At 42.3% G+C, this 21,674-nt stretch overlaps 1 long non-coding RNA gene across 3 annotated transcripts; it reads right to left on the bottom strand.

Moving 5' to 3' along the window:
* Positions 1-202: 202 nt before the first annotated feature.
* LOC100895179 (uncharacterized) lies at positions 203-20,844 on the bottom strand. 3 transcript variants are annotated; one of them, XR_013526873.1, is made up of 5 exons: positions 20,576-20,844; positions 20,153-20,301; positions 19,357-19,471; positions 6,768-6,864; positions 203-448 (listed from the first exon to the last, which is right to left on the bottom strand). It is a non-coding gene; the product is annotated as an uncharacterized LOC100895179 (long non-coding RNA). The 3 variants fall into 3 exon arrangements; XR_013526872.1 differs by lacking the exons at positions 203-448; positions 6,768-6,864 and adding exons at positions 15,565-15,775; positions 19,108-19,193; XR_013526874.1 differs by lacking the exons at positions 203-448; positions 6,768-6,864 and adding an exon at positions 15,571-15,775 and having other exon boundaries at positions 20,576-20,837.
* Positions 20,845-21,674: the final 830 nt, after the last annotated feature.

The following is a 21,674-nucleotide window of genomic DNA, read 5'->3' on the forward strand; positions in this document are numbered from 1 at the left end:
AGAGAAGGTCAGGGTATTTCTTCCTGCTTTTTTCTGGATTCAACTTCATGTTTGCAGGTGCAGGCTTATGCAAGGGGCAGGTAGTCATGGTCAGGGGAGGCGATGACAGAGATAGCATCTCCTTCACTCCTCATCTCCTCCCCAATGTGCCACCCTCCCTCCCCTTCCCCTGCATTAGCTTTTGCAGAAGACTCTTCAGGTCGTGGCATTGTCTATTTCTTTGTTCTTCATAGGTGTCCCCAGCCACACTGCAAATGCCATGAAGGTAGGCTGGAGTCTATCTTGATCACATGTGTACTCCAAGTTCCTAGAACAGCACCTCTATGTACTAAATAAATGTGTTAAGGATGTTGGGACAAATGAAGAGCTCCCAACCTGGAGGAGGATGTTGGAGGATACTGGAGGAGTACCCTTTTTATGAAATGTGCTGGAACAACGGAATAGTCATCTACAAATAAAATAAAACAAAAACACTTTGACACTTACTTTGCTGCACATACAGAAATTAACTCAACATTATAAATCTAACAAACCACCAAACTGCTCAAAGCAACCATAAGAAGAAATCTTAACGACCCTGGATTTGGCAAAGATTTCTTACATGGGTCACTGAAAGTTTGAACTGTAAAAGAAAAAAAATTAAATAAATTGGACATCACAAAAATGTAAAACTTTTGCTCTTCAAAAGACACAAAAAGGCAAGCCAAGACTTGGGAAAAAATACTACTCATGAAACACACATTTAACAAAGGACATTTACCTATAAACAAAAACTGCCCTACATCCCCAGCTGCACATGGGAAATAGTTCTAAACAGATGCTTCAGTGATGGAGATATACATATGGCAAATGGCAATTACTGAGCTTTTTACTCTTGATGCTAGTTTATGAAACTAGACTGCTCTCCTAATACTGCTGAAAATAACAGCTAAATAAAAAGAAAACAGCTGTTTTTCCCCAAAGCCACAAAAAAGAGATATTATTCTGCTCCAAAATATTATACTGCAACACAATATATATATATATAGTGGTGGGAATATAGATTTGTGTAGCCATTATGAAGAGAATATGGAGGTTCTAAATAAATTTTAAAATAAGTCAGGTGAGTTGGTTCATGCCTATAATTCTAACACTTTGGGAGGCCGAGGTGGGAAGATTGCTTGAGCCTGGGAGTTCAAGACCAGCCTGGGCAACATAATGAGACTCCATCTCTATATTTTAAAAAATATATTAAAAACAAAACTACCTTATGCCCCAGTAATCCCTCTTTTAGGCATATATCTAAAGGATATATAACCACCATGCTATAAATATATCTGTGCTACCATGTGTATTACAGCACTACTCACAGTAGCCAAGATATGGAAACAACCTGAGTGTCTTGTCAACAGAGAAACAAGGGATAAATAGAATATTATTCAGTATTTATAAAAAGAGACATCCTGCCACTTGCCACAACATGGAGGGACATGGAGCACATGTTGCTAAGTGAAGTAACCCAGACACAGAAAGACAAATACTCCATCATAAGACAAATGCTCCATCATTTCACTTGTAGGTAGAATCGAGAGAGAGAGTCAAATATACAGAGATGGAGAATAAAACAGGAGCTAACATGAACATGGGGGAGGTAGAGATGGAGACATGTATGTTAGAAGTTATACAGTAGCAGATACATAGGATAAAAAACTCCAGAGATCTGATGTTCATGAGAACTATAATTAATAAAACTATATTTGGGATTCCTGCAAAATAAGTAGATTTTAGCTGCTCTTGCCACAAAAACAAATAAAAATGGGTAACTATGAGATGACAGATATGTTAACTTATTTCACTATAGTAACCATTTTACTATCCATATGTATTTCATGACATTGTGTTATAGACCTTAAATATACACAATAAAATCTATTTTTTAAAATAAAAATACTATTTTTAAAAGGAATCTTGTAAGACACCTGAACTTCAGAACTTGCTACTCTGTCCTGTGATAGCAGGCTTTAACACTCTAAAAAGTTTGTAACTTGTTGGTTTTCTTGTTAAATAACTTTTTGCTCATTTAAATGTATATTATTATATCTTTCTACCTTCTATAAGACATGAATATATGTGAGGTTTTTCAGGAGAGTTTATTTTATTTTAAACTTACTTTTGTAATATAAAAAGAGAATTACTGGTACTGCCCTCTTTCTTCACATGCTTGAAGGTTTAAAACAAATCTGCGACTGTTAAATTATTTAAACAAGAGTTTAAGAATCTGTTTCTTCTGAATAAATGCCCTATGTCTTAATAGTGAATTGCACTGTTAGATCTTACAAAAATGAATGTGAAAGGGATGTTCTGCAAGATGGAAGAAAATCTCAAATTTAGATCTTTGTAATTTTTATGGTTAATTTTCTATTACAGAATAACAATAACACTGCAGCACCCTAAAACATATATGAGGGAAAAATCATTCACAATGATTATAGCCTGACATTAACAGTATTTGCATTTTTGTGTTTCCCAAGCCTGTATTTTCCTGTGGATGTTAAACCATGGCTCTAGCTATAATCCTTATGTATATGAGTATTTCTATGCATATTTCATAAGGGTCTAATCTTAGTGTGCAAACAATTTTCTATCTTTTCTACTGTACTACCTAATATATATATATACACGCACACATATATAGATAAAATTGTGTAGGCTCACTAATATCATTTAGTGACTAAATAATTTTCTACCTTGTGATGTCATACACATATACACACATATAATGCCATGTGATCACTCAAAACATTTAGTGAATGAAATTTAATGACATATATAGTTATTGCAAATATCCCTTGACTGCTACTATTAGGTTGCCTTCCATTGTTCATCATGATGAATTATGCTGAAATTATCTTTATGTACCTAAAACTTTTTTCATAATTTGAATTGATTTCCTAGAAAAACTCTAACAAATAGATTTACTCTATCATAGGTTGCAAGCATTTTATGATCCTTGATAAATTATGCTTTTCCAGATGATAATAATTTACATAAATACAAATGATGTCTAAGAGATTGCATCTTGACACAATTGGCACCACAACTAATTTTCCCAGTGCTAATGGTGTGTACAAAAAAATGCCAACTGGTTTTAATTTGCATTAATTTATAAGAAGGATAATTATACATTTACTTAATAATTTGTTCCTCAATTTTATATAAAATTTCAAATGACTTCATTTTGGAGCTCAGATATATATGTATTTTTATATAGTTATATACAAATGATACACATATAATTTGCCTATAGGGTTTTAAAAATCAAATTGTAAGGATTGTTGATATTAGAGAGATATTTAATTTTGCTAAGTTTGCCACAAGTATTGTACCAAATTATTTTATTACCTTTTTAAAATACAAGTTTAACATTTTTATATTCTTTTTTTTTTCTCCTGCCTCAGCCTCCTGAGTAGCTGGGATTACAGGCACGCACCACCATGCCCAGCTAACTTTTTGTATTTTTAGTAGAGACGGGGTTTCACCATATTGACCAAGATAGTCTCGATCTCTTGACCTCGTGATCCACCCGCCTTGGCCTCCCAAAGTCCTGGGATTACAGGCTTGAGCCCCCATGCCCGGACTTATTTTTACATTCTTAAATCTAACTCGGGGTATTGTATATGCGTTATTTATTTTATGGATCCTAAGCCTGAAAAACTCATTTCGCTATATATTTTGGATAAATGTTTGATGTTAGTCTTTTTAAAAAAATGTTTTATATTTTTAAAATGTGACACAGGTAACCATAAAGTATATATAAGTATGCACAATTTAATAATTATAAGGTGAACACCTCTGTAACCACCAACTAATTCAATAAATCTAACATTTCCAGCATTCTAGAAGCTTTTTGCATGTGGCTGTCTGATCACAATCCTTCTTTCCCCTCCTGGAGGTTCCCAGAAACAAACCTGACTGGTGAAAATTATTTTCTTGCTTTAAAAAAAATGATTTCACTACTTAGGACTTAAATATTCAACTGTAACCGATTTAATTTTGTCCATGTTTACCCAAAATATTGTACCATACTATATGCATTATTTTGTGTTATGTTTCCTTTGCTCACCATTATGTGGTTAAGATTCAACCATGAATTGCATTTAGCTGTAAGTTCATTTCCTTCACTACGGACAACTCATTTGGCATTTCCATGAACAAGTGCTATTATGAACAACTTTATACGTGTATTTTAGTGCAAATGTGCAAGATTTGCTCCAGAAAAGTACTTGGGAGTAGAACTGCTGGGTGCAGTCTACTCATGTCTTAAACTTTTATATAACCAAACTTTTTTCCAATATGTATATACTAATTCATTCCCACCAGCAATACATGAGAATTACCTTGCTCTACACTTCTCACCACTTAATATTGTGAGCACTTTACTTTTCTTGGTATGGTAGTTTTGAAACAGTAAGTCAGTGTGATTTCAATTTGGAGTTTTCTGATAATTAATGAAGTTGACCATATACTCGTTTTTTAGCCATTTATATTTCCTCATTTGTGAAGTGTATGTGCAATTCTTCTGCAAATATTTTCAATGGAGAGATATGGTTTGCTCATTGATTTAGAGAAATGTTATATTCATCTAGACACTAGTAGCTTTTCTGTATAATTTAAAATAATAAATCAAGTCACAATTTAAATAAATTTGAACCTTTTGTGTTCTTTTAAAAACTTATTTTCTACACTGATATCATGGAAGAAGTTTCCATTATTGTGACCCTAAGTGCTTTCAGGTTTTATTTTCTCATATTTAGGCTTATAATTTACCTGAAATTGCTTTTAAGTACAGTATGACATAGTAGTCCAATTTCATTTTGTTATTTATGAATAACTTCTATTTTTAGTTTTCTGTTATTTCCTGTTTGGAATTGGAACCTACATGCTTTGTTTCTATTCCTTTAGTAGTTGCACAAAACCTGCCATTTTTTCTTTTTGTTCACTTGCAAATCAGACCTTCCAGCCAAGATCATCTTTTTTCCTTTTTGTCTTTTCTCCTCAAACTACTTTTACCACAAGACCACTTTCTACTGAAAATACCTTCAGATTACATGTAATGAGGGTTTCTGAGCATTTCTTTTTCTAAACTTTATTTTGCCTTTATCCTTAAAAGATACTTTCAGCAGGAGTAAAGCTCTAGCTTGGTAGTTACTTTATTTACACATCATTAAGTACATCAAACAACTATCTTCTGGCTTCCATGATGGCTCTCGATAAGAGAGCTTGTAGTTCGTCATTCACTTGAATGTAATCTGCTCATTCTGTTTACTTGCTTTAAGTTGGTATATGTGCTTGGCATGCTGCAGTTTCTATGGCTTGGCTGGTGTGGATTCATTCTTCTTCAATTTACCCTACTTGTGATTCACTGAAATTCCTGAATCTCAAGATAAGTATCTTTTATCAATTCTTGTAAACTTTGAGATATTATCTCACCAAGTATTAATTATGCTTCAGCCTTTCTAGGAATTCTGATTAGATATATTTTAAATCTCCTCAATCTATCCTTCATTTCTCTTTCATATTTCTTGATTTTTTTTTTGTCAATTGGTGTTATGTCCTGAATATTTTCTTCTCTATTTTTCAGTTTACTAATTCTCTCTTCAGATGTATCTAATCTTCCATGTGTGGGGTGGTGTGGTGGTGTATAATTCAATTGATTCACTTGTTTACTTGTTTCAAAAATTCTATTTGGCTTTCAAACCTGCTGGATTGTTTTAAATATTTTTAACATATGAATGTTTGTAAGTTGATACCAAAGAAACTACATTTGCTAAAAGAGTGCTTGAGCTGGGTGCGGTGGCTCAAGCCTCTAAACCCAGCACTTTGGGAGGCCAAGGTGGGCTGATCGCAAGGTCAAGAGATTGAGACCATCTTGGCCAACATGATGAAACCCCATCTCTACTAAAAAAACAAAAATATTAGCTGGGCATGGTGGCACACGCCTGTGGTCCCACCTACCCAGGAGGCTGAGGCAGAATTGCTTGAACCCAGGAGGCAGAGGTTGCAGTGAGCTGAGATCACACCACTGCACTCCAGCCTGGCACCTGGCAACAGAGCAAGACTATCTCAAAAAAAAAAAAAGAGAAAAAAGTTTGAAGCTGTCCAGAGCCATTTTCCTGATGAACAAGGAAACGGCATCATTATTTTATAGCTGTAGGATTCTCTTCTTCCTGTCTCCCTCTCCTTCCTTTTCTTCTCCTGTGCTCCCCAGTGTGGTTACCCACTTCTCTGTGACCCAGCCCTAAGTCTAAAGCCCAAGTGCCCCAAGCAATGGCTGTGCAGACATCAACTTTGAAAGAGTGCTCTGAACTCAGTGTGGAGCTGCAGGGAGAAGATATGGAGAAGAGTTGTATGTGGACCACATCAGGAAGGCAGGTTGGCTAAACGTTTATCTGAAAAGCTTTCATTTGTGCAGAGCCCACCTGCTATTTGGTGCCAGCAATAGACAAAACTGACTCACTGTGATTCATGTGACTATCCTGGCAAACTGCAACCAACTGAAGGTCACCTAAGCACCCATGCCATGTGTGCATAATGGCCGCCATCAAGATGCTCTAAAGGGCTGCACCTGGCAGGCACTTCAACAGCTCAGTGTGCCAGAGACATGCTGAGGTGTCTCTTTCTGTCCTAGCCCTTCTCATGTCCACCTGCCTAGAGGCCCATTGAGAGCCCGAGCTCTGCTGAAAAGGTGAGGCCCTCCTATACTACGTTACATAACACAAATGTCTCACCACAGAATCTTTCATCTTCTTGGGGAGAGGATCAGCAGCTGACTCTTCCAGATTTTGATGTAAAAACTTAGGAAACAGTCTGCATTGAATGAAGGACCTGAAAGTGGAAAAACACATAGGTTTTACTTTATCAATGACGTCCCTGGGGCAGTGTTTTTGGTAAATAACTTCAACTTAGATCTCACAACCACACATGACAAAAGCAAGCGCTCTCTTCATTTAAAATCTAAAAAGAGGTACTTGTTCAAGTGATCATAATTCTAAATTTCACCCTAATGAGAGCAGTCAAGTACCTCAGCAGCAGCATCACCCTCTACTGTCAGCAGTGGGACAAAGGAACGGTCCTCCATCTCTGACAGCCCACTAGAGCTTCATCTTCACAAACAATTAGCAGCAGAAAGTGAACACTGAAGTAATACAACTGACACTAAAAAGTGTGAGAACCATTTAACTTTTCTTTTTTCCATTTTTTCATGCCTTTGATACTGCCGCATATAATAGCCTAAAATTATGCTGTCTCTGGTCCTCCAAGAGTATGGTTATCTTAAATCAAAATCTTTCATAAATTTAAACACATTACATAAGATGCTACTGTCAGTATTGGAAACTCACTCTGGCATCACTTGAAAGATTTCCAGTGCCAGAGTACATGTGACCAAAGGCTTAAAAGATATGATGAAAGAGAAGATTGTAATGTATACATTCACGTTACTAAGGGTCACATTAAATACATTTTAACACTTTGGTGCAAATCTCACTTTAAATCCAGAGGGCATTGGCCAGACTGTGAACCAACACCACCACAACAAAACAATAGCACAAAAACCTTTCCTTTCAGAGGTGCTGGTTTAGTCTCCACAGGTAACTGCCTCAATGCAGGGATGCAGTTTAATGGATCTAGAGAAAGTATTGTTGAGGTGGTAGCTTCTCACCCAACTCACCCAAGGGAAAGTCACAACAGGGCTTGGGTGCTATTGGCCATCTGTTCCTGCCACTATGCATTTTACTCCAAAATCAAAGGAGCAAAGCCAAAATGTTTGCTGGATATTCACTTTTAACTGTTACTAATTTCTGGCTGGTCCTGTATTTCTCCTGCCCTCCTCTGGTGAATGACCAGCTAGTTTAATAATGAGAGTCAAATTACAATGGGCAGTGATTTGCCATCTCCCCACCTCAGTCATGGTAAAACGCTGTGGGAACCACGCTCCCTGCTCAGTGATGACAGAGCACAGGCATAGATCACTCACATGAACACAGATGGGTCACTGCTCTGCCAGCTCAGATGGTAGGAAACAGTGACCAAGAGGCCATAGAAGGCTGAGAACAGCACCAGGATGTGTTACATGCTCCATGGATCCTAAAGAAAATATGTCAGTTAGCCAAGTCACTCCACAGTTACGTGAATAGCAGGATCTCTATCAAACATTAGAAACATCTCCACAGTCCAGCTGGATGGATATGTTAATTCCTGTGATCATTCCTGCCCGTGGACATATAAGCATCTAGTGGGCACACAAAAACCTCACCTGTTGGTTTATGAACATTGATTTTGATAAGGGATTGGGGTAGGGGGAGTTTTGACTAATTATAAATACTTATAAGAATAAAACTGAATCTTTCCTGAAATTAAGCTTAGGATTTTTTATAGAATGTAATATTAAACATGTGTCACTCTTCTGAATTCAATGTAACAGTTATAATAATTATTTTTCTCAATGTTTATTAATTGATAGTCTAAATGGCATAAGTGTAAAAGTGGCATAAGAGATTAAACAGACTAGAGTTGGGACTCAAGATGGTGCTGTGAGAACAACCCAGGATTGAGGCTCTCACTGGATGCGCAAAGTAGGTGAGTCAGGGACGCATTTCCAGACGGACCTTTGTTGCCCATAGAACAGGGAAATTCCCAGATATAAAACAAACGCGGGACGCCAGCCAGAGATCTTGACTGGTGTAGCCAGCAGCCAGTGCAACCACGGCCTGCGCTGGAGCACACAGGCGCTCCACAGAGGTCTGCACAAAAGCGCACTGTTCCGGGTGCCCTGTTGAACTGGCAACCTGAGACCTGAGAGGGCTGAACTTGAGACTGAACGGGACTTGAACAGTGAGCCAGCCCAGGACAAAGCATTAGGGGGTAGCACAGTGTGACAAACAAAACGGGATTCCAAACGCTCGCTGCTAGGAGGTTACCTTAAGGCGCAGCTCCGTGCGGGAGGGGCGTCCGCCATTACCAAGGCAATCAGCCCCTACTGAGGTACACGCCCATTGCTGACGCAGCCTGCTGTTGCTGAGGCAACCCGGTACAACAGAGAGACTCCGCCGCAGGGCGGAGCCCACGGCTGCAGGGCGGAGCCCACGGCTGCAGAGTGGAGACCGCAGAAACAGGGTAAACCTCACACCAGCAGGGCGGAGCCCCGGCAGGACAGGACTGCCTCCTAGCTGGACAGGACAACCCGGCAGACACTCAAAGATAAAGCACCAACCCCTTCAGAAAGAGCAGCTGAGAAAAAAAGGGCTTTTTTTTTAGTTCTGTTGCCGCAGAACTAAACATAGCAGCCTAACAGCCCTGAATGAACACCAGAGCTCACAGCTCAGCACTTGAGCTACTATAAAGTACGGACTGTCTCTTCAAGCAGCTCCCTGACCCCTCTATATCCAAAAGACTGACATTTGGCAGACATCATTCTGGGACAAAGATAGCAGAAAAAGAAACTGGTAGCATCCCAACTGTTCCGCAGCTGCTATAGGTGCACCCCAGACAAGCAGGGCCTGGAGTGGACCTCTGCAGTCGTACAGCAAAGGGGCTAGACTGGTAGAAGGAAAACCAAGTAACAGAAATACTTCATCATCAACAATCTGGGGGTCCACCCAGAGACTCAATCGAAAAGTCAGCAACTACAAAGACGACAGGTGGATAAATCCACAAAGATGGGAAGAAACCAGCGCAAAAAGGAGGAAAACACCCAAAACCAGAACACCTCGCCTCCTAGAAAGGAACAAAACTCCTCACCAGCAAGGGAACAAAGCTGGATGGAGAATGACTGTGACGAAATGACAGAATTAGACTTCAGAAGGTGGATAGTGAGAAACTTTTGTGAGCTAAAAGAACATGTTTCAAATCAATGCAAAGAAACTAAGAACCTTGAAACAAGATTCGAGGAAATGATAACAAGAATGGATAACTTAGAGAGGAATATGAATGAATTAAAGGAGATGAAAAACACAATACGAGAACTTCACGAAGCATGCACAAGTTTCAATAGCCGAATTGACCAAGCAGAAGAAAGAATTTCAGAAGTCGAAGATCAACTCAATGAAATAAAACAAGAAACCAAGATCAGAGAAAAAAGCACAAAAAGGAATGAACAAAGTCTCCAAGAAATGTGGGACTATGTGAAGAGACCTAACCTACGTTTGATAGGAGTACCAGAATGTGACGAAGAGAATGAATCCAAGTTGGAAAATACTCTTCAGGACATTATCCAGGAAAATTTCCCCCACCTAGCAAGACTGGCCAACACTCAACTGCAGGAAATACAGAGAACACCACAAAGATATTCCGCAAGAAGAGCAACCCCAAGGCACATAATCGTCTGATTCAACAAGGTTGAAATGAAGGAGAAAATACTAAGGGAAGCCAGAGAGAAAGGTCGGGTCACCCACAAAGGGAAGCCCATCAGACTCACAGCAGATCTCTTGGCAGAAACTCTGCAAGACAGAAGAGAGTGGGGGCCAATATTCAACATCCTTAAAGAAAAGAACTTTCAACCCAGAATTTCATATCCAGCCAAACTGAGCTTCAGAAGTGAAGGAAAAATAAATTCCTTTGGGAACAAGCAAGTACTCAGAGATTTTGTCACCACCAGGCCTGCTTTACAAGAGCTCCTGAAAGAGGCACTACACATAGAAAGGAACAACCAGTACCAGCCATTCCAAAATCACACTAATTGCTAAAGAGCATCAACATAATGAAGAATCTACAACAACTAACAGGCAAAACAGCCAGCTAGCATCAAAATGGCAGTATCAAATTCACACATAACAATACTAACCCTAAATGTAAATGGACTAAATGCACCAATCAAAAGACACAGACTGGTAAATTAAATAAAATCCAAAACCCATCAGTGTGCTGTATCCAGGAAACCCATCTCGCATGCAAGGATACACAAAGGCTCAAAATAAAGGGATGGAGGAAGATTTACCAAGCAAATGGAGAGCAAAAAAAAGCAGGAGTTGCAATTCTCATCTCTGATAAAATAGACTTTAAAGCAACAAAGATCAAAAGAGACAAAGAAGGCCATTACATAATGGTAAAAGGATCGATACAACAAGAAGAGCTAATGATCCTAAACATATATGGACCCTACACAGGAGCACCCAGATACATAAGGCAAGTTCTTAATGACTTACAAAGAGACTTAGACTCCCACACAATAATAGTGGGAGACTTTAACACTCCACTGTCAATATTAGACAGATCAACCAGACAGAAAATCAACAAGGATATCCAGGGCTTGAACTCAGACCTGGAGCAAGCAAACCTGATAGAGATTTACAGAACTCTTCACCCCAAATCCATAGAATATACATTCTTCTCAGCACCACATCACACCTAATCTAAAATTGACCACATAATTGGAAGTAAAGCACTGCTCAGCAAATGCAAAACAACTGAAATCATAACAGCCTCTCAGACCATAGTGCAATCAAGTTAGAACTCAGAATTCAGAAACCGACCCAAAACCACACAGCTTCATGGAAACTGAACAACTGGCTCTTGAATGTTGACTGGATAAACAACGAAATGAAGGCAGAAATAAAGAAGTTCTTCAAAACCAACGAGAACGAAGACACAACATGCCAGAATCTCTGGGACACCTTAAAAGCAGTCTCTAGAGGAAAGTATATAGCAATAAGTGCCCATATGAGAAGAATGGAGAGATCCAAAATTGACACCCTATCGTCAAAATTGAAAGAGCTAGAGGAGCAAGATAAAAAAAACTCAAAACCAAGCATAAGACAAGAAATAACTAAGATCAGAGCTGAACTGAAGGAGATTGAGACACGAAAAACCCTCTAAAAAATCAATAAATCCAAGAGCTGGTTTTTTGAAAAGATCAACAAAATAGACAGACCAGTAGCTACATTGATTAAAAAGAAAAGAGAGAACAACCAAATAGATGCAATAAAAAATGATAAAGGGGAAATCACCACAGATTCCACAGAAATTCAAACCATCATCAGAGAATATTACAAACAACTCTACGCACATAAGCTAGCAAACCTGGAAGAAATGGATAAATTCCTGGACTCCTGTGTCCTCCCAAACCTAAACCAGGAGGAAGCTGAACCTGTGAATAGACCAATAACAAGGTCAGAAGTCGAGGCAGCAATTAAGAGCCTACCACACAAAAAAAGCCCAGGTCCAGACGGGTTCACAGCCGAATTCTACCAGACACACAAAGAGGAGCTGGTACCATTCCTTCTGAAACTATTCCAAATAATCCAAAAAGAAGAAATCCTTCCCAAATCATTCTATGAGACCAATATCATCCTGATACCAAAACCCGGCAGAGACCCAACAAGAAAAGAAAACTTCAGGCCAATATCCATGATGAACATAGATGCGAAAATCTTCAATAAAATATTGGCAAGCCGATTGCAACAGCAAATCAAGAAACTTATCTATCATGATCAAGTAGGATTCATACCGGGGATGCAAGGCTGGTTCAACATACGCAAATCTATAAACGTAATTCACCACATAAACAGAACCATAAACAAAAACCACATGATTATCTCAATTGATGCAGAGAAGGCATTTGACAAAATTCAACAGCCCTTTATGCTAAAAACCCTCAATAAACTAGGTATTGATGGAACATATCTCAAAGTAATAAAAGCTATTTATGACAAACCAACAGCCAATATCATACTGAATGGGCAAAAACTGGAAGCATTCCCTTTGAAATCCGGCACTAGACAAGGATGCCCTCTTTCACCACTCGTATTCAATATACTACTAGAAGTTCTAGCCATAGCAATCAGGCAAGAAAAAGAAATAAAGGGTATTCAAATAGGAAAGGAGGAAGCCAAATTGTCTCTATTTGCAGACGACATGATAGTATACCTAGAAGACCCCATCGCCTCAGCCCAAAAACTCCTGAAGCTGATAAGCAACTTCAGCAAAGTCTCAGGATATAAAATCAATGTGCAAAAATCACAAGCCTTCCTCTACACCAATAACAGACTTAAAGAAAGCCAAATCAAGAACGAACTGCCATTCACAATTGCTACAAAAAGAATAAAATGCCTTGGAATACAACTCACAAGGAACGTAAGGGACCTCTTCAAGGAAAACTACAAACCACTGCTCAACGAAGTCAGAGAGGACACAAACAGATGGAGAAACATTTCATGTTCATGGTTAGGAAGAATTAATACCGTGAAAATGGCTATACTGCCCAAAGTAATTTACAGAATCAATGCTATACCCATCAAGCTACCATCGACTTTCTTCACAGAACTGGAGAAAACCACCACGAACTTCATATGGAACCAAAAGAGAGCCCGCATAGCCAAGTCAATTCTAAGCAAAAAGAACACAGCGGGGGGCATCACACTACCGGATTTCAAACTATACTACAAGGCTACAGTAATCAAAACAGCATGGTACTGATACCAAAACACAGATATAGACCAGTGGAACAGAACAGAGGCAACAGAGGCAACACAACATATCTACAACCACACAATCTTTGATAAACCTGTCAAAAACAAGCAATGGGGAAAGGATTCCCTGTTCAACAAATTGTGTTGGGAAAACTGGCTAGCCATGTGCAGAAAGCAGAAACTGGACCCCTTCCTGACACCTTACACTAAAATTAACTCCAAATGGATTAAAGACTTAAACATAAGACCCGGCACAATAAAAACCCTAGAAGGAAATCTAGGCAAAACTATCCAAGACATAGGAGTAGGCAAGGACTTCATGAACAAAACCCCAAAAGCATTGGCAACAATAGCCAAAATAGACAAATGGGACCTAATGAAACTCCACAGCTTCTGCACGACAAAAGAAACAGTCAATAGAGTGAATCAGCAACCAACAGAATGGGAAAAAATTTTTGCAGTTTACCCATCTGACAAAGGGCTGATATCCAGAATTTACAAAGAACTCAAACGGATTTACAGGAAAAAAACAAACAAGCCCATTCAAAAGTGGGCAAAGGATATGAACAGACACTTTACGAAAGAAGACATATATGAGGCCAACAATCTTATGAAAAAATGCTCATCGTCACTGGTCATTAGAGAGATGGAAATCAAAACCACATTGAGATACCATCTCATGCCAGTTAGAATGGCGATCATTAAAAAATCTGGAGACAATAGATGCTGGAGAGGATGTGGAGAAAAAGGAACACTTTTACACTGTTGGTGGGAGTGTAAATTAGTTCAACCATTGTGGAAGACAGTGTGGCGATTCCTCAAGGCCTTAGACATAGAAACTCCATTGGACCCAGCAATCCCATTACTGGGTATATATCCAAAAGGCTATAAGTCGTTCTACTATAAGGACACATGTACACGAATGTTCATTGCAGCACTGTTTACAATAGCAAAGACTTGGAATCAACCCAAATGCCCATTGATGATAGACTGGATTGGAAAAATGTGGCACATATACACCATGGAATATTATGCAGCAATCAGAAATGATGAGTTTGTGTCATTTGTAGGGACATGGATGAATCTGGAGAACATCATCCTCAGCAAACTGACACAAGAACAGAAAACGAAACACTGGATATTCTCACTCATAAGTGGGTGATGAAAAATGAGAATGCATGGACACAGAGAGAAGAGTACTAAACACTGGGGTCTATTGGGGGGAAAAGGGGAGGGCCAGTGGGAGGGGGAGGTGGGGAGGGATAGCCTGGGGAGAAATGCCAAATGTGGGTGAAGGGGAGAAAGAAAGCAAAACACACTGCCATGTGTGTACCTATGCAACTGTTTTGCATGTTCTGCACATGTACCCCCAAACCTAAAATGCAATAAAAAATTAAAAAAAAAAAGATTAAACAGACTAATAAACTAAAAACTTGATAAAGATTAAAGATAGCTGAAAGATTTCCAGTGCAAGAGTACACTGCTACTAAAGACTCACGATATGATTAAATCAAAGATTGTAATGTATACATTCATGTTATTAAGGAATACACTAAATACATTTTAACACTTTGGTACAAATCTCACTTTAAATGGCATAAGCAAAGAAAGAGCAAAGTTATTTGAAATGAAAAGAGAAAGGCACTTCAGGTTTAATTTGATAGAAGCACAGATGTCAGTTATCAACACATGGTACTCAGCCTGGTGGAGCAGAACTTGAAAAATACATGTTACCAGCCCAAGTAGTGTGGTGGCCTGGGACTCCAGGTCTCCTTCTATACACACCTGCTGCTCCCACTAAAACAAACATGTCTCTCACATACCAAGAAGAAAACATCTACATATTAACCGTCTCAATCACCATCAACAGAATCACTCATCCCTTCTGAAAGCTAAATTTAGTCAAGAAATTAAATATTTTCTCAAGATTTTTTTTAAGATGGGTTGTCAATTGTGCTCACATGATGTTCAAATGAACGAGCCAAGTGTACTTAGCAGTTATCCTCTGTAACTGCTAAGATAGGCTGGAAAGCAAATATACCCTGGATAGAGCAGGTAATTGTATTTTTGAATGCTTCATTTTCTTACAAATTAAAATGTATTTCTTTTACCCTCCCCATTGTACAAGTCTTAACGCCTGAAAGCAGTACCTGGAATGCAAATTGCAGGGAGCTGACTCTCGCAGAGACTGCTGAGCTGCATGGTTATAAGGTCAGGAAGTAAGACTCACTGTCTCCAGACGCATCTCCACACAGATTCCCCACACCAAGACGTCCCGCGTACCTGTCAGATCAGCTTCCCCAGAGGTCAGGTGCATTGCCTTTTCCAGTGCCCTAAGGTACCATGGCTGCATTCATTATTTTTTAGATTCTGTGCAGATGTCTTCCTCACCAATTTTGTTAAAAAACTTAAACCCAGTGATGAAGCATCCTCCATGGACCTTTTCTTCCTTTGGAGTTTTCATCAGCAACACCTTCCCTTCCAGTATCCAAGGAAGAGGTGTACTTCCTCCTTCCTGAGCCAAACCCTCCCCTCAGATCACGATGTCCTACTCTTTTTCATTGGTCCCCTCTGCCCAGCCGTTAAAAATACTTAAGTTGCTGACATCTTTTTTATTTTGAGATGGAGTCACTATCACCCAGGTTGGAGTGCAGTGAACACGATCTCGCCTCACTGCAACAACCTCCACTCACTTCAACCTCCACCTCCCAGGTTCAAGTGATTCTCCTACCACAGCCTCCCGAGTGCCCAGGATTACAGGTGTGCACAACCACAACCAGCTAATTTTTTTGTTGTCACCATGTTGGTCAGGGTGGTCTCAACTCCTGACCTCAGGTGATCTGCTCCCCTTGGCTTTTCAAAGTGCTGGGATTATAGGCATGAGTCACCATACCCGGCCAGTTGCTCACATCTTTAACAAATAAAGTCAGTCCTCCTTCCCCTTGTTCCAGTTGCCCTCGAAAGCTACTGTACTATCCTAGTCTGTTTGGGCTGATATAACAGAATACCATAGACTGGGTGGCTTATAAACCACAGAAATTTATTTCTCACATTTGTGAAGGCTGAAAGCCCAAGGTCAGGGTGGAGGAAGGAGAAGGTTTGTTGTCTGGGGAAGCCCTGATTCCTACATGGTGCCTGTTTGCTGTGTTCTCAGGTGGTAGAAGATGTAACAGAGCACTCCAGGGCCTCTTTTACCAGGCATGAATCCGATTAATGAGGACTCCTCCCTCAATAGCTGCAATCACCTCACAAAGTCCTCACCTCTGATACCATTACATTGGGGATTAGGATTCAACATGAACTTTGAGGCAGACATTCAGTCTATAGCATATGCTATCCCTCTTTTTTCTTTTTCTTTTTCTTTTCTTTTTTTTTGAGACGGAGTTTCCCTGTTGTTACCCAGGCTGAAGTGCAATGGCATGATCTCCGCTCACTGCAACCTCCACCTTCTGGGTTCAAGCAATTTTGCTGCCTCAGCCTCCTGAGTAGCTGAGACTACAGGCACGTGCCACCATGCCCAGCTAATTTTTTGTATTTTTAGTAGAGACAGGGTTTCACCATGTTGACCAGGATGGTCTCAATCTCTTGACCTCATGATCCACCCGCCTTGGCCTCCCAAAGTGCTGGGATTATAGGCACGAACCACCGTGCCCCGCCCCCTTTTTTCTTTAAGTGCCATCGAGCCTTTCAAAGGTCTGGGCTCCACATTTCACTTCTGGTCATCGGTGAGTAACTCAGTAGTCTCTGTTATACCGGGTAACTTTAATGACTGGAGGTCCTACCGCAAGCTGTGTGACTTTGCCCTCCCAAAGTGCTAGGATTACAGGCATGAGACACTGTGCCCAGCCTTAGTATTATTATTAAGACAGAGTTTAGCTCTTATTGCCCAGGCTGGAGTGCAATAGTGCAATCTTGGCCCACGGCAACTTTCACCTCCCAGGTTCAAGTGATTCTCAAATGATTCAATCCTCCCAAGTAGCTGGGACTACAGGCATGCACCACCATGCCCAGATAATTTTTTTGCATTTTAGTAGAGATGGGGCTTTACCATGTTGGTCAGGCTGGCCTCAAACTCCTGACCTTAGGTGATCTACCTGCCTTGGCCTCTGAAAGTGCTGGGATTACCCAATACCCACAGTGTTGGGCAGTGTGTAAAGACAGCTGGAGCCAGAATATTCGTGAGTCGATTATTGTTGAAGCTGGGTGTCAGTCAGTACATAGGATTCATTATGCATTCTCTAGCTGTTATAGACAGAAATTCCCATAATAACATATTTTAAAAGAAATCAGCCAGGCAAAGTGGCTCATGCCTATAATTCCTGCACTTTGGGAGATGAAAGTGGAAGGATGGCCTGGGGCCAGGAGTTTGAGACCAGCCTGGGCAATACAGGAAGACCCTGTCTCTACAAAAAATTCAAAAAATTAGCCAGGTGTGGTGGTGCACACCTGTAGTCCCAGCTACTTTGGAGGCTAAAGTGGGAGGACCATTTGAGCCCAGGAGTTTGAGGCTGCAGTGAGCTATGACTGTGCCATTGCACTCTTGCCTGGGTGACAAAAAGAGACCCTGTCTCTAAAAAATAATTTTTAAAAGATATTTAATTAACTAATTTACATATCTGAAGATGGAGTTTCACTCTGTCATCCAGGCTGTAATGCAGTGGCATCATCTCGGCTCACTACATCTCCCAGGTTCAAGCAATTCTCCTACCTGAGCCTCCTAAATAGCTGGGATTACAGGTGTGGACCACCACACCCAACTAATTTTTGCATTTTTATTAAGAGACATGATTACACCATGTTGGCCAGGCTGGTCTCAAAATCCTGAACTCAAGTGCTCCACCTGCCTCAGCCTCCCAAAGTGTGAGATTCCAGGCGTGAGCCACCATGACAACCTTTTATATAAATTTTCTTTTTTAAAAGGGCTCTGGTTGGGTCAGTTGACAGGCCCCAGGTCCCTTGAGTCTCATTTACTTCCATTGCATGGCAGCAGCTTCTGTCCCTTCCCTGTTCCCCAGGAACAGGAGCCAGCACACCTCTCCTTCCCTGTCCAGGTCCTCCGCCCACCTTGCCTCCCCCCAAGGCCACTCTCCTGGCAAGCCCACCCCAGTGCCTGGGATCTAGGGGAGGAGAGGCAGGTGGGTGTGGTCTTGCCTGCAGTGTAGAGATGATGCCAGTGGCCACCTGAAGCACAGCACTCATGGTGTCTGACACTTCAAACAAAGCTTTCCTGTCCTCCTGGGAGGAACATGGCAGAAGATGTTCCTCTTGGCACCCAGGGTCCCCACAGCCACCCCCCACACTGAGGCATCCCTGCTGCCTTCCATGGGAAGAATACTCAGTACCCAAAGGAAGGGCCGAGAGCTCCAAAAGCAGCCACAGATGGGGCTGAGTGCACAGGATTGGTGTAGGTACGGCAATCTTGAGGGTCCCTGCCTGGGTATGCCAGAACCCCGAGAACTGGCACATGGTGTGTAGGCAGGCAGGCCTCCCACAGCCACTGTCCCCAGCCTCACAACTGTAGGTCTTTGTTGCACGTGCTGGCAAGTTCCTTGAGGGTCATCAGGAGCACGGAATGTTGCAAGAAGAGAGGCATGGGGTTGGACCAGGAATTCTGCCCCTGCTGTGGATCTCACATCCTACCTTCCTTTCTCCCTGCCATGCTCACCTGCCCAATCACACACCCTTGCTTTGCTCCAGATCAGCTCCAAGCTGTCGGGGTTTTTCTTCTGGGGCATCAGGCTGCTTCTGGTGCTGTGGACAAAGATGCAGGCACTGAAAAGGCTAGGCCCTTGTCTGGTCCAGCAGCTCACTGGCCAGGTCTGGCAGAGGGCAGGGAGGAAGGAAGCCATGCCTAAGGGGCGTGGAGAATGCAGAGGCTGGGAGGGGCAGGTGGAAGTGGCAGTTCAGGGCTTACCTGTAGGCATCTGAGAGCTACACGAAGCTGAATTCCTTGGTGCCACAGAGGATGAGGTCCCTGGCCATCCTGCTGAGATGGGTCATGCAGAATGAAGCCTAGAACAGGAACTCAGCTGAGAGAAAGAAAAGATTCCCAGTCACTAAGCCTCTCTGGTACTCACCCAGCCTGACCATGAAACCCTTTCTCTACTAAAAATACAAAAATATTACCTGGGTGTGGTGGCACGCACCTGTAATCCCAGCTACTTGGGAGGCTGAGCCAGGAGAATTAGTGGAACCCAGGAGGTGAAGGTTGCAGTGAGCTGAGATCGTGCCATTGCACTCAAGTCTGGCAACAGAGCAAAACAAAACAAAAAATAAGATAAACCAGCTTTACTGAGGTATTGTTCACATAAAATCTACCCATTTATTTATTTTTATTTTATTTTAATTTTTGAGATAACGTTTCACTCTTGTTGCCCAGGCTAAAGTGTACTGGTGTGATCTCAGCTCACTGCAGCCTTGGACTCCTGGGTTCAAGCGATTCTCCTGCCTCAGCTCTCCAAGTAGCTACAGGTGCTCACCATCACACCTGGTTAAATTTTGTATTCTTAGTAGAAATGGGGTTTCACCAAGTTGGCCAGTGCTGGGATTACAGGCGTGAGCCACCGTGCCCTGCCCAATGTACTCATTTAAAGTTTACACTTTAGTGTACAATCAGTCTGACCATACAGGAGTAGGAGAAGACTGGAGAGAAGCTGGGCTGCGGGACAGAAGTGAGGCACAGGGCAGGGGACTGGCTCCCCAACACTCACCCATGAAGTCACGCTCACTGGTGGCATCCATGCTGTTAAGAGTGATGGCACCAAAGTTGAGTTCTGGGGGTTGGGAGGAAGCAGGGCTGGGCTGGAGAACAGGGAGTGTGGCCTCCTCTCCCCTAAGCTGGTTGCCTGGCCCCCTCCCCCTTGAAAAAGGATCAGGGAAGAGGATTAGGGTGGGTGGGGTGGGAGCTTGGGGGAGGCATCTTTTCCAGTCTCAGGAGGGAGGTAGGAGCCCTGAGTCTCTCAGTACCAGGTGCCCGTGCCATGGGTGACCCTTGGCCTAGATAAGCTCAGTGCCCATAGGCAATGAATGATGGTTTCACCAGGGGCCACAGGCTCCTGCCCTCTGGTGTGTCTGCATCTCCTGGTGAGTGCTGAGGGTGACTCTCCCTAGGGAGGAGGGACAGGGTATCTCACCTGCTCAGAGCAGCTCTCTGTCTATACCCAGGCGATTGCCCAAAATGGCCCTGCTTCAGGGACAGGGATTCATGGTGACCAGGGCTCCTGGCAGGCAACCCTGACAGACAGACAGACACACACACACACACACACACACACACACACACACACACACAGAATGAAGTCCTAGTTGCCAGGGCAACCACCTGGAGCTCAACCTCTTCCCTGGCCCAGTCACCTTGGGTCCACAACACTTGTCCCCTCATGTCTCCTGAACACTTATCCCCAGGCAGCAAGTAACCTTGGGTGCAGAACCCTTTTCTCCTGACACATGTCCCCATATGTCAGCCTGAGGGCAGTGGGCTGGACTCACTAGGAGCCTGAGGAGGCCAGCCCTGCTCAGACACATTCACTGGCTTGGATGTCCCCACCTTAGCAAGACCTGGGCTCCATGCAGGGACCCCTCTGAGCAGATAACCTGATTTTCTAACCCTTTCTGCCCTTCCCAGCTCCTGTGTGAATCCCTAGGCTATGCAGCAGCCACCCTCACCAGGCCCTTAGGGCACTGGAGTTTTACCCACCTCCCCAGGGGCAGGACAGCAATCAGCTTTTGCACCTCCAGCAGCCACTCAGAGTCTAGGGTCAGCACCGTGCACCGTTGTGGAAAGCCAGGGGCAGGAGAGTCAGGGAAGCCAGGGTCCTCCCATCCAGTACAGCCCCAGCAACTCACCCAGCTCACCTCAGAATCCAGTGGCTCCAGTGATGGGGCTGGGCCCTCTGCAGGTGGGTGTACCCTGGGAAGAGGATGTCATGTTCCCTGTGGGAGAGGAGGAGCAGGGACTCAGGTGGAGGCCAGGTCAAGGCCTGCCAGTGACACTGGGACACTGCAGGCCTGGGTCACCCCGGGAAGAAGTGTTGCCCTACAGCACTGCACCTGAATGAGGGATCCAGGGATCTCTCAGGGACAAATTGCTCTCAAAGGAAAAAGAGGATGAAATGGGGCCATGTGAACCATGGACTGGGCCTGACCTGTGGGGCTCCTGGGGTGAGGCTTTGACAGGAACACCCAAAGCCTGAGCCTCTGTCACTCAGCATCTCCCAGCGGGGGCTAGAAAAG

Source organism: Callithrix jacchus, chromosome 15 (assembly GCF_049354715.1).
Source record: "Callithrix jacchus isolate 240 chromosome 15, calJac240_pri, whole genome shotgun sequence".
NCBI classification, from domain to species: domain Eukaryota; kingdom Metazoa; phylum Chordata; class Mammalia; order Primates; family Cebidae; genus Callithrix; species Callithrix jacchus.